General features: G+C 38.0%; 1 long non-coding RNA gene across 6 annotated transcripts in view; it reads right to left on the reverse strand.

Moving 5' to 3' along the window:
- The window catches only part of LOC101025015, a 96,561-nt gene extending 87,876 nt beyond the window's left edge, over positions 1 to 8,685 (reverse strand). For 2 of the 6 annotated variants that reach the window (XR_004182607.1, XR_004182608.1), the window contains exon 1: positions 7,066 to 8,680. This is a non-coding gene — a long non-coding RNA (uncharacterized LOC101025015). Of the gene's footprint in view, positions 1 to 268; positions 3,243 to 7,065 lie in introns of those variants that run through there. The other 4 variants (XR_004182611.1, XR_004182612.1, XR_004182609.1 and 1 more) reach the window with 4 other exon arrangements.
- Between the last annotated feature and the right edge of the window lie 3,037 nt (positions 8,686 to 11,722).

An 11,722-nucleotide genomic window follows, 5' to 3' on the forward strand; every position in this document is an offset into this window, starting at 1 on the left:
CCCTATCTAGTTCTTTAGAGTTGCTTAATTTAGTTCCTTCTGCAAATGTACCACTACTTCCTTCCCTGCATTGGAATATGGAGGACCTCTGTAAGGCCAACATATGATGCAGTGCTAAGTGTTCCATGTCTCTGGGTAATTCTGGTGTGCAGGGGGCCTTACTTTCCCCAACCCTGGCATGGGAGAAAAGGATGCAAACAGGAACTTTACTCTTATATCATCAACTTTCCCTTTGGGCCTGAGATTTTTACAACATAAAAGTCAATACCTTTGAAACCCAAAAGCTTTTCTTCGCTGTTATGTAGAATCATAAACTTCCGAGGCAAGGATTGACAATTGGCTGAAAAGACAGAAGGACAGGAGGGAGAACCGAAAGAAAAGTGGAAATATTCATATTTTGTAAAAGTCATGTCCCTTTACATAAGGAAATGTTTTTGTTTTTTGGTTTTGGTTTTTTGTTTTTTTTTTTTGTAAAAGACAAAGGGTTTATAAGATCCAAAGAGAAACCAGAGTATGAGGAAATGTTATTGGCTACTCATTAAGCAATTAGTTTGTCCCACAAAAAAGGCGCTATCCCATCATTCCTTGCAAGGCTCTTGCTTCTTCCTTGTGACTGTAGAAAGCATGCCAACAGTTCACAGTCTGCTCATTTGATTGTTCCTGAGTCCCAACCCAATCTCTGAGTCTATAAAATCTACCTTTCTGGAACATTCAGTCTTTCAAGTTCTTAATGAGTAATAAGTAAACATAGTGATTCCTGAACAGGCTTAATTTAAAATGAAATTAGTTGGCTAGTTTTAGCATTCATTTATTTATCCAGATATTGATTACCTACTTTCTGCAATATGCTGAGGAAACAACACTGAAAAAAAAAACAAACAAACAAAGCCTTGTATATACATTCCAGGGAAAGAAACAGAAAATATACAAATGAACAAGTTAACCTCCCTACTCGATCACCCTTACCCTTCTAATCCACTAGGGGAATTTTCAATTAACACTAGAGTCCGCTACATTTTAAGTAAGCTGATTTTAACTAATAAAAACAAGTTCATATATGTTCCTGACAGCACCATGACAAGTATTTCCTCACCTCTCTTAGCATCTTCACCTTCTGCAATCTAGTTGCTTCTCATTTCACATAATGGCCTTGGGATGGCATTGCAGGAATTGCAGCATTCTCCAAAAGATAATATCTGTCCCAAAGTTATATGGCTAGCTGCCTTTTTAAGAAAGGCAGGTCTTTCAACTGACTCCTAACTCTTTTAGATAATAAAATTCCTGATAATAGAAATGCCTTTTTCCCATTTCTCAAAACTACATGTTAACAAAAGGTCACAAGCTGGCTCCAGTTCCCTGTGTACTTTGCAAGGTAATATAGTTCTGAAAAGAAAAGCTTAATGTAAAGGTCAAGATACAAAATCTATTTTTCCTGACTATAAACTATTGAACACTTCCTGAGATTCATGAGCCATGCTTTAGTAGCCTGGATAGTACCAACATTCCTTTAAACTAATGAGAATTTTTAAGTATGAGAAAATATGCGAGAAAATAAAACAAACCTAACTACACAAAAGTGTACTGAAGGCTGCATGGATTCAAGTCTCTGAAATTGACTTATGTCCAACACCTCATTTCATAAACATACTCATACATGAAACCAAATACACTTTACATGGCTTTGTGTAATAAAGGTATTTAAATAAAATTTTGTTAAGATTTTTCCAACAAAAGTGACTCTAAATTTGAATGAATTATAGCATCAAAAATGAATTACATTTTAAAGTCAGAGTATGTTTCCAGTAAGAAAACACATTCCTGGGGAATTGAGATGAAAATGTTTTAAAAAGACCACAGTAAGATGACATGGCCCTGGGAACTCTGTTCAGAAAGACCATAGACCAACTCTCTGGCTGCTCACATCCACTTTTGGGCATCATGAAACTTGAATAATTCTACCCATCCTAAATGAGGGCTCCCTCAGCCAGTGACCTCACTCACCTAAAAGCCTTACTATTGCCTGGAAATCTCCTGGTTCCTCTTCCCAATATTTTTTACTTTAAATGGAATTCTGACTTTCAAACAGATTCTTCCCATTTTCTCTTTTGTCAGAATATTTCAACAGCTCTTAGAGCTGGTTACACATTTCTTTAATCAATCATTATTATTTATCACTCAACAAACACTTTTCTCCTTTTGTAAATTCTTTAATTAAAAACTAAAGGTATTTTGTTTTCTTCACGTGTGAATTAATCATGCAAAAGCATGGCAAGTAGCCTAAGAAGTTTCATCTTTCTTAACTTTTACCATTTTGGGGAAAATTGTGACAAAGAAGGAACAAGGAGTGGTATGATTTATGGAAACATAAAACAAGGACAATAAAACTGCCCTAGATGGATAGGAAACTTTTTCTCTAGGAAACGGAGCCATCTCCTATGAAGTACCTTGCTTACAAATGTAATTTCATAGGTTAGGGGTGTGTGAGATAGGGAGGTGGGTTTGGTTGTTTTTGTTTGTTTTACAAATATTGGAATGCTCTAAGACTTCTCCTCCTCAATTTTCACAACCTCTAAAAAATACTGAAAAAGCTAATAACTGTTATAAATAAATTTTCGGTGCCACAAAGAAATAGCACTAAAACATAAATTTAATTTTCTCAGCAAGGCAATCTTTACTTCTATAGAAGGGTATGACTCATGAATGGAGAAATGGCAAGAGCACACCTGAACAAGGGAGAGGAAGGGGTTCTTATCCCTGACGCAGGTAGCTCCTACTGCTGTGTCATTCCCCTATTGGCTAGGGCTGGACTACACAGTCTAAGCTAATTCCGATTGGCTATTTTAAAGAGAGCAGGGGTACAAGTCAGAGTGGCCGGGTGAGTAGTTTGGCAGGAACGACAGTTGCAAAACAGGTGACTCAGGATGACTCAGGTCAGAGCAAGTGACCAGGGATGACTCAGAACAGAGCAGGTGATAGAGGCTAGGAGGGGGTTGTTTACTGAAACTAGAGGCAAGAAGGTGAAGAGAACCAGGAACTTAAACTTTAAAATGGAGAACAGAGAATAAAAGAGCTGAACATACTGACATACTGATTCTTTGAAGAGAAACTTGGAGTTCACTATACTTAACATAACATTTTTAAGTAGATCCCCTTTGCTTAGTTTTAGCTCTATAGAGTAGAATAAAACGAACATAATGAAACTTCTTTTTAAATTATACATTATATATAAAGATATATATCAACTATGTAAAAAATAGCCATTTATCATAGAACCTAAATAAGTAAAAACCAATTATACAAATTTATTTTTCTATCCACCTAATTGAAAGTCAAAAATTAAATTAAATATCTGTTTTATTTCTTATTAAAAATTAGGGTTCATCCAAGCCATTAGATAAAGGGTTGTTCGGCAATTTAATATCTGTGTGTTAAAATAATCAAATATATATTGTAGCTGATGGCTTCAATAACAATAACAAATCTAGATTTTTGTTGTCGTTGTTACATCCATGGGACAATAATTTATTCACTTACGTATCTTCAGTAGCAAAATTTGAAAAAACACATGCCTAGCACTTAGTAGAGCAAAATAAATATTAGTTTAGTGAATAAATTTGTACTCTGAATTTAAGTACTTTGGTCCTTTCCTAAGATTTGCCCAAAGCAGAACTCAAGATGGTCAATCTTTAACCATCCCTGCTACCAACTTTGTAACCAAGTCTCAGCACTGCAAATATTTCCAAACTGTATCTAAATTGCAGGACACTTTATTCTAGTTTGCTAGAGTTGGTGCTTAAATAGAAAAAAACAGCTCCTCTCTGGATTACTAATTATTTTATGAATCTAGAATTTAAATTTGAATTGGCCATGGTAGAGGGATAAGAAAAGATAGTAGAGCTGGCCGGGCGCGGTGGCTCACGCCTGTAATCCCAGCACTTTGGGAGGCCGAGGCGGGCGGATCATGAGGCCAGGAGATCGAGACCGTCCTGGCAAACATGGTGAAACTCCCTCTCTACTAACAATACAAAAAAATTAGCCCGGCATGGTGGCGGGCGCCTGTAGTCCCAGCTACTCGGTAGGCTGAGGCAGGAGAATGACATGAACCTGGGAGGCGGAGCTTGCAGTGAGCCGAGATCGCGCCACCCGCACTCCAGCCTGGGAGACAAAGTGAGACGCCTCAAAAAAAAAAAAAAAAAGAAAAGATAGTAGAGCTAAATAATAATTCACAGAAATAAACTGCTTCCTTCGGTGTTAATTGTATGAACATCGACACACATTATCCTAGGAGAGCTAGAAATAGAAAAAGTAAACAGTAACCTAGCTGGACATGCAGACTGAAAAATTCCCATTTACTCTGTATATATGTAAGGTACCAAAAATAACAAACTCATTCAGAGGCTTTCGTTTTGCAGGAAAGGAGGGAAGAAAGATTGAAAGACAGGCAGGAAGGAAGTTTAACTATTCATTGTTTTCTCAATGTTTTCATGATTGCTATAACCAATAATTGTATGTGGTGATAGCCTGGATATTGCATGAGCCTGGTGGTTGGGTCCTACACACAGCAGGTATAATAATCAATATAACTTGTTTTGACTCGTTGATACATAAAGCCATTAAGCTTCCACAAACTCCAAAAAATTCATGAGAAAGCAGAAGACTGAAGCAAGTTTAACTTACAGAAGTATGAGTTGAAAATTCACTAAAATATCAGTTCAGGTACTTCCATGAAGCAGATATTAAACCCAAATGGTTCCAAGTTTTTTAATAATGAAATTAACCTTTCAACAAATTTTCCCTGAAAGTACGTATTTCATCAACAGATTTGAAAAATAACAATTATTATTTTTATAAAAGACAAATTTAACTAAGGAAGTTTTCATTCTAATATTTCACAAACATATTGTTACTTAAATTATCATATCCAAAAACTAGTTGCCTTAGATACTATGGTATCTAAGGTGTTTAAATGTGTTTCACTCATTTAGAGAACTGACTTCTATGCTCTTTGAAATTTTTTAAGAGAAAAGTTGAGTATTACAACAGTAAAAGAACTGACAGGCCAAAGTCATTATTGCTTTCAAAAAGGTTACAAAGGTGCAGCTGATTATGAAAAGAAGAAAATATTATATCAGAAAAACAACAAAGACTAGATACTGTTAATTGCTTCTTTGAAATGGGCAAAAAGAATCTAAAAAATGAATGAATTGGGGATATGTTTTTAAAAATCAGTAAATCCATCACTTTATTTTTACTGTGAATATGTGTACTTATTGTATAATGAAGGTTTGACTTTTGATATAATTATATATGACAACAAAATTGCAATAAATAGAGAAAATAAACATACCCTTTGAGTGAGACATATTGTTATGTACTCCATGAAGGATAAATAAATTGAAGAATATTCAACCATTCTTTCTAGGTGAGGAGGTGTCACCGCAATAGTGCCATAAAATAGATAATGTTATTTCCCATGTTAAAATAAGGATATTTTTATGTTATACTTTTAAAATAACTTGGCAGTTAGAACATCTTTTAAAGGTAGTTTTTCTAATAGTAATATTTTAAGACTACTAAACTAGGACAATCACAGAATATTATTGGTTTGTTTAATTGATTTTACTCCTTCCCAAAAATAATGTGGAACAACATATAAACTATGGTTTAAAAAGGTTTATAAGGCCGGGCGCGGTGGCTCACACTTGTAATCCCAGCACTTTGGGAGGCTGAGGCGGGCAGATCACGAAGTCAGGAGATCAAGACCACGGTGAAACCTCGTATCTACTAAAAATACAAAAAAAAATTAGCCAGGCACGGTGGCGGGCTCCTGTAGTCCCAGCTACTCAGGAGGCTGAGGCAGGAGAATGGCGTGAACCCTGGAGGTGGAGCTTGCAGTGAGCCGAGGTCGAGATCAGGCCACCGCACTCCAGCCTAGGCTACAGAGCGAGACTCTGTCTCAAAAAAAAAAGGTTTATAAATTGCAATATTATTTCAGAACCATAGAAATAAAATGTAAGTGTGTAAATATTACTGAGTTCTTATAACCTGAAAGAAGCTTAGCAACGAATTCCTCAGGAAAGACAAGTTTTTTACCTGTAACCAAATTCTAAAGGAATGACTCATGTGAGGATTTATACAAAGTACATTAAATAATGTAATAGACGGCATCAGAGTAAATGAAGGAGCAAATTTCTGCCTCTTTCTTGTTGTCACCTCCATAAAAACTGAGAACATCCCATTATGCTGAAGCTCAGGGAGGGGAGCTACAAAGGGCAAAGCTAATAACCAGGAACATTGCTTTTCAGCCATCGAATCTGACTCAAGGACACCACTGAAAGCACACTGAGGATGAGATGTCAATTACTGTCCTAAGGTGGCTTTTTCTAATAGATGCTTCTTTCAAAGGGGCATTTTAAAAGGTCTGAAATAGGGCGATTTGGGTTCACACTCTCAGATGACACCGTAGTAAATTTCTCCATTGGGCTCAAGGACAGACCTGCATGCTGTAGATACCATAGGAAGCTTAACCAGTACTTTCGCCCTGAGGGTACCCACCCCATCCCTGCATAGGACACTAAGCAAGGGTGAACCAGCAGGAAAGCCAGAATTTTCTTTAGGTACTATTGATTTACACTTTAAGAAATTTTACTTATTACAAGAATAGAAAACCCATGCTTGCAAGAACTAGCAATGCAATTTTGGTTCAACAAAGTGCTTCATTTTCACAATTTCTTTAGATTCAAAAACATGAAGCTTAATAAAAATGTTTATAGTCACAAAATTAATAACCAAATTTGTCCTATATTATTTAGAGGATTATGGTTAGGGTTAAGTTTAGAAAAAAAGAATTAGGGTTTTTTCCAAGGGTAGGATAGAGATCAGGATTACTTTAAAGTCATATTCCAGTTTATTTTTATTTCTAATTTTATGTCTAAGATTTTTCTCCTGTTATGAATAAGCCATATCATTTCCAATTCTATATTAAGGGGTTCTTAAGCATACAGGAGTTTACAAATTCAGGCAAAAGGAGATTGGAATTTAGATAATTTAGATTTGTGACATTACCTTTTCATTTCATCTTCTGCATCCTTGAGTAGAAATCAAACATCTCAACTCAATTGCATAGATTTCACAGGTTGTAAAAGGATGAAGACAGCAAAATAAGACTGAAATTCCCAAGCAGCTAAAGGCTCATATTATAGGCTTAGCTACTGACCAATCAAAGACCATCAAAGGAGGTTAACAGCACCTTCTAAAAACTAGGGATGAGTCAGTGAAGACATGGCAGCAGCTGCAGTGCCACTGAACAAGATTTTCTTCTGTAACAAGACTCAGTTTTGTCTTATCTGATGCTCCTCAACTGCATTCAACTGCATTTACTTACTTCAGCAAAATCTTCCAAATATTCAGAAACTCTTTTCTTCTGTCTTTCAAGTAAGTAAATAAACGGGAGTCAAAATAAGCTGGATGAAGCTACTATGGGTTGCCTGACATTTTTACCAAGGCAAGTAACTGCTAAGCTGAACATTCATGACCATATGACTTAATCAGAAACTAACTTTATTCTTTATCCCACTGCTCTTTAAACTCTCTCTGTGCGCCAGCTCTTTCCCTGCCACTGCATGAATTCTCTGATAAAGTCCATAACTTCTTCAATCACTATTCAATACTCAAAAACCTTTATTTACCTTCAATCGTAAGAATAGTAATAAATACATACAACTTAGTACAATGTTTTTCAAAATTTTACCTAATGTAAAATTCACCTCGCCTCTACTAGGTTAGACAAGCTCAGAAGGTTGTAATGGGGTATATTTTAGCTTCTTTTCTCTTTCCCCACCTCACTGCCTCTTCTCCCCGCTGATTTTCTAGCTCTGACATGGGTCCCTCCAGGCGTGGAGAAGATTAAGGAAGAAAATTCAAGGTCGGCACCAGTACAATCTGGAGCTGGTTTTCCTGGTATTTGCAGATGTCTCCAGCCACCTCTCGCTGGGAGGGATGACCAAAACCGACTCCTTTCCTTGGATGGCTTGTGTGGGTGCTTCAGTCTCGCCGGAGATCAACCAAGGAGGCTTATCTAGACAGCAGCAACAGATTTTTCTCAGATAGGCTGCTCATGTGCGGTCCTTCCAGCTGTACTGCAGGGACCTCTTCCACAGAATTTGAACGGCCCCAGAACAGCTCTCTCGTTTGGGGCTCACCTCTGGCCCACAAGGACCACTCCAATGCATGCTCGCCCCCACCACTGGCACCCAATTCATCTGCCTTAGAAGGATCAGAGCCAAGGCCTCCTGCCTTTAGTCCTCAGATGTATACCTAGCTTCTCTGATTTCCCTGAAAGCTGATTTATCCCCCATCTCAGTGCTTCAGCAAGGCTGGTTGGTGCTCTTTCTCTGATCCTCCAGCGCCCTCTACTGGGCCTTCACTTACCCAACATCTTCACAATCAGGTAAGACGCCTTCTTTCAGAGAGCACTCATACACAGTGGCTGTTTTCCTGACCCAACCCTCACAGGTACGTTCTTATGTAGGTGGCGCTGCAGGAATAAATCTGTTAGATCCCGTAGCTTGTCCCTGAGGCTAACTGGAAAAGAAGTGAGGTTACACAAAGAAGGAGAAAACAGACACTGAGGTCTACTTGAGGGGTGAGGGTGGGAAGAGGGAGAGGAACAGAAAAGACAGTATTTGGTACTGAGCTTAATATCTGGGTGATGTAATAATCTTTACAACAATCCCCCGTGACATAAGTTTAACCATGTAACAAACCTTCACATGTGCCCCCAAAGCTGAAATAATTTTTTTCAAGTGAGGTTCCCTATAATGTGTCCCTTAACTGTCCAAAAATAAAGCTCAATGGGCATCTAAGCTGTCAGCCATGGCATCAATAGTAAGGGACAGTTCCAGTGGCATCTCCTCTGACATATTTGAAGTATGTAATTGGAATGCCATGTGCTAGCTCCATTATCTCTTCTGATCAAGGGGAAATATCCTCGATGTATTTTGCAGAGTTCAGTAAATCTATCAGGATAGGGGTCTTCCTGGGAAGTAGCTCCAGTTACCTCTACAAAGACTAACTGAAACCCTTCCAAAAGCAGTTGGTTTTCACTGGAAGATCTCCTTCAGGGTGCCTGATGACTTGGTGCATCCTACTAATCCAAGATATAAACTTGTGCATGATGGGCAAATGTATCCAATACTACAAATTTATCTTCTAGATACCAACTATTGGATTCTAATTCTTTCCACCAACTCTAGAGCTCTCAGGATAAGCTGGCCATTTCACTAGACTTAGGAGGCACACAGCTCACATTTGAAATGGCATCTTCTGCCATTTGGGGCCAAAAGGAGTGTTCTTCTCCAACACATAGGCAAAAGAGATTAAATATTCCATGCAACATGCTGTGAGGGCCACGTGCATCACCACCATCTGCAGTGCTTAATGAATATTAAGCACTCTATGCCCACCTCAAACAGACAGAACGAGAATTTCTCTTGGATGCAGGAAACTACCTATTAAAGAAACACTCCAGGTAATCCTCTTGCACAACCAAATTTCAGAATCCTGAGGTAGATAATCAGAGAAGTCAACACCAGAGGAATTACACTGTTTAACCTCATTTTTCTTTAAACCTTTGTTCCTGACTTCTTTGCCAGATGGCCTCACGCTCTCCCTTTTTACATTCAAGGCTGACCTTAACAATGAAAAGCAAAGGTACTGATGACAGAACCATAAGAAAGAAGAGCTAGAAAAGAGTTACAAAGAAGGATGAGAGAGATAATATTCCCACTTACAACATGGAGCATTAAAGGATGCCATTTACAGGTGTTGAAACAATACAAAAGTAAGCATATCATTTATAGCTACCAAGGTCATCGTAAAGATCTAAAGTAACAAATAAAAGTGCATTTGGCAAGGGCAGCAATAGTCTTAAGCAAGCTAAATCTATAGCACAATTTTTTAACCACAGATATGTATTATTTTCTAAAAGTGTTTATATATCCTTTTCAAAATAAATTTTACTACCCATACTGATAGGCAATAAATTCTAATATTTTGTGTGGCCTGATAGTGATTCTTCCTCCCTGAAGGTCTAAGGGGTTGGTTCTGAGCCAATCAGAAACCTCCTCTGAACATTGTGGGAGATTATTTTCCCATTAGGTCTAGAATGCTTTGACATGTCTGCAGCATGCTTCTGCAGTCAAAAATGGAAGGGATGAGGAAAATTAAATTTTTTTGAGAAAGTAGCTGAAGAGGACCTCTCTGTTCCCACAGAGCCATGACACTACCCATGTAAGACCATTAAACATACCTCTGCTACCAGCGGCCCAGAACATAACAGTTAAATCATTTCATGCCCAATATAGCAGGAGTTGTATGTCCCTGGAGCTAGCACTGATAAGGTTGAAGTCAAGACCTGGCCATTGATCATCACCTTTTATGTCCACTGGATTCTTTCCAGTGTTGCCAATGATACATACGTCATAGGAGCTCTATTCCTGAGAAGCCATGTGTGAAAGAACGACAATTCCTTTAATTTTCATGTCAAATGGAAAGAATGTAGAAGAGGAAACATTCATTGCATCATGATAGTATGCTCAGTATTTTAGTATTTTAAATTACTTCATTTGATTCTCACCCTTGAAGTGGATATTATTAATTACAACCAATTTAATCTTTTGGGGAGACTGATCTTCAGCAAAGTTAAGTATTTTGACCAAGATCCATTTAGAATGCAGTGAATTCGGTCTTAAGTTGCCTAAAAATCTATTCAGAGCTGGTGGCTACTGGTAGATATGCTGTGGGACTCTTCCACACCACTGAATTTTTTCAAGGATTAGGTGGTATATAATGAATGTTAAGGCCCCTAGCATAGTGCTTGGACACAGTCAAAATTCAGCAAATGTTAGCTTGTTTCTTTAAAATGAAGGCCTCCAGCCAGTCTTGTGGTAATAAACAAGAAGTAATGATCTATTTATATCTCCAACTTCAACTTCAGACTCCTTGAGGATGCTGATGTATCCATCATGGTATCCATAAAGCTGAGAATAGTACATGTACCAGATGACCTGCTGAGTATTAAATGGTTAAGCAACAAGACTGGGAAAAAAAAAAAAAAAACGGAATTAAAGATTCAGTTCCAGTTCCTCATTCAAAAGGAAAGAAAAAAGGACTGGAAAGTCTAGAAAACAGCAAAAGCAACCCAGTTAGACATCTTGACATAACCAGCTGATGTCCTAATGCTAACACTGCCTGGCCAAAGTGCTGCGTCAAAATGAAAATCACTGCTTTCCTCTTTCTTTAACCAAGTGTACTAGATTGTTTGCTTTACTACAAAGGAATACCAGAGGCTGAGTAATTTACAAAGAAAAGAATCATATTTAAAGCTCACTGTTCTGTAGGCTTACAAGAAGAATGGAGCCAGCATCTGCCTCTGGTGAGACCTCAGGAAGCTTTTGCTCGTAGCCGAAGGCAACGGGAGCTGGCATGTCAAAAGGCGAGGGAGGGAGCAAGGAGGACAGAAGATGCCAGACTCTTTCTAACAACCAGTTCTTGGGTGAACTAAGAGTGAAAACTCACTCATCACTATAGAGGAGCAAGCCATTTATGAGAGATCCACCCCCATAACCCAAACACTTCCCACGAAGCCCCACCTCCAACATTGAGAATGAAATTTCAACAGGAGATTTGGAGGGGACAAATATCTAAACCATATCACCAAATT

Source organism: Papio anubis, chromosome 3, assembly GCF_008728515.1.
Source record: "Papio anubis isolate 15944 chromosome 3, Panubis1.0, whole genome shotgun sequence".
NCBI lineage: Eukaryota > Metazoa > Chordata > Mammalia > Primates > Cercopithecidae > Papio > Papio anubis.